We start from the raw sequence: 2,500 nt of genomic DNA, 5'->3' as shown, positions 1-2,500 counted from the left end.
AGAGAGAGAGAGATAGACAGTTAGACAGTTAGATAGATAGATAGATAGATAGATAGATAGATAGATAGATAGATAGGTAGATAGATAGATAGATAAAGAGAGAGAGAAAGAAAGAGACAGAGATAGAGAGAGTTTGTTAGGGTGGGAGTTGTTGTGTGAAAGGTAGAGAAAGGTGAGAAAGGGGCCTAGCTGGCGGATTAAGGTCGATTTTTTTTTAGTCAGAAATGAAGCGAGACGAAACTCAACTGCAGGAGGAGGGTACCATACGATTGGTTAGGCACCTGTACGCGAATGGGTAAATAAAAAAATAAAAATCCAGTCTCAATCTTTTTTAAAGATCACTCCCGACGTTATTATCAATTTGCACTACTTATATATGGGGGTTTCAAAATATTCAAAATTATAAGAACCTGCCGATGATATAGGTAAGAATTACAGTTGTGAGACTGGCAGATATCTTTATGAATACCCACAATCACCCATAATCTTTCCCTCACTGAGCCCCTCTTAATAAAATCACCCGGCGGCAGGCAAAATAAAACCAGACCTCCTAGTCACTCAGTGGAAGGTGCCGAAACCGTTTGATCTCATTTATTACGTTATCTTTCCCTCGTTAATATATATATACATACATATATATATATATATATATATATATATATATATATAAACATGTAATTACATATGAATATATACATTATATATATATATATACATATTATATATACATATATATATATGTACATATATGTATATATCTATATGTATATATATATATATATATATTTATATATATATATATACATAAAATCTACTGGCGACAGTTAAAGTAAGACCGAGCAAGGGGGAAAGGGTGGCCGTGACATCGCAACTTGAGACGGCGACTTCAAGAAGTGTCGAAGGCGATGACGTCAACCGAGGAGGACAATGACGCCAAGAGCCAAGAACTATGACGTCATTGTGGGGGGAGGGGAGATCAATCCCAGGAGCCAAAACAAACATGGGATGTGGTCAGTCCGCGCCCGTAGCCCGTAGTGGTAGTACTACTGCCTCTAGCTGCACAAAACTGTAACTCGCATGCAGCTACCTCCCAGCTAGCCCGCAGTGGTGGTAGTTGTAGTAGTAGTAGTACTACCTCTGGCTGCACAGGCCCGCAGCGAACTCCCAGCTCGTCCGCAGTGGTAGTAGTTCTCCTGTCTCTGGCGACATTAGCCCGCAACTAGCCTGCAGCTAGTTCACAACTAAACCCATAGCACTCTAGCGTTCGTGCCTGTCAGGTAGGCGACAACATGGTTTCCCCGACACAAAATCACGTCATTCCTGTACAGCACTGTCACCCCCCCCCCCTCCACATCACATTGTATCACAAAATTTCATTACAAATCGCATCGCCTTATCATGTATCGCATGTTTATATTGTATTTTCACAGGAGAATGTATATTATGTACATATTGCATGGTATCATTAGTATATTAATTCCGTACATCTCACTTTTTACGGTACAATGTTGATCATGTATCACATCACTTTGGAGTATCACCAATATACAATATACTGTACATCCAAGGAATCCGTTCAGTGTGTGGCATACGGCGTGCAAAATCAATCTTAGTACATGCCTCTTTCTCTTATTTCTCATTTATGTGCTATTCGTTATATGTATGTATGTATGTATATGTATATATATATATGTATATATATGTATATATATACATATATATATATACATTTTTATCACACACACACACACACACACACACACACACACACACACACATATATATATATATATATATATATATATATATGTATATATATATATATATATATATATACATTTTTATCAACCACAACACACTTTAATTCTAGGCCATCAACATCAAGTCCTTGGCCGTATTACGTTTCAGTTTCTGCATGTTGGCCTCCGCGGATCTCCCGATGTTGATGGCTTAGAATTAAAGTGTGTTTTGCTTGATGAAAATGTATATCTGTTCACTGGGACCCATTCAATGTTGTACATACATACATACATATATATATATATATATATATATATATATATATATATATATATATATGTATATAAATATACATATATTACTTACTTCTTACTTCAGCTCCCAGTAGTAGGCGTTATGTCTGTCAGTGGTCCCAGCATGCTCCTCCATCTGGCTCTATCATGGAAGGCCCCTTCCTCACTCAGAGTTTTGATGTTGGGCAAGTCATGTCTGCTGAGGGCTTCTTCAATATTTTCTTTCCATCTCTTTCTCGGTCTTCCTCTTGACCTTCTTCCATACTGCATCCACTCCCAGCATTCCCTTGCAATTCTTTCTCCATCCATTCTTTCTAAATGTCCTAACCATCTTAAATGGGCAGCATCTATTTTGCTTAGCATAAAACAGACGCCAATGCTTTTCCTTATGTCTTCATTTTTTAATCTATCTCTCCTCGTCTTTCCAACTATGGCTCTTAATGGTCTCATTTCCGCTGCCTGAATCC

General features: G+C 37.8%; 1 protein-coding gene across 1 annotated transcript in view; it reads left to right on the top strand.

Annotated features, from left to right (window-relative positions):
- The first annotated feature begins 995 nt into the window (after positions 1-995).
- The window catches only part of LOC143029760 (uncharacterized), a 48,154-nt gene continuing 46,649 nt past the window's right edge, over positions 996-2,500 (top strand). Inside the window, exon 1 of the mRNA XM_076192665.1 lies at positions 996-1,277. The gene's annotated coding sequence lies outside the window, so the exon portion shown is untranslated. The remainder of the gene's footprint in view (positions 1,278-2,500) is intronic.

The sequence above is a fragment of the Oratosquilla oratoria genome, chromosome 11 (assembly GCF_046742065.1).
Source record: "Oratosquilla oratoria isolate Oo_2021 chromosome 11, ASM4674206v1, whole genome shotgun sequence".
NCBI lineage: Eukaryota > Metazoa > Arthropoda > Malacostraca > Stomatopoda > Squillidae > Oratosquilla > Oratosquilla oratoria.
Note: the sequence above shows the minus strand (reverse complement) of the source record. Positions and strands in the feature narration are given on the sequence as shown.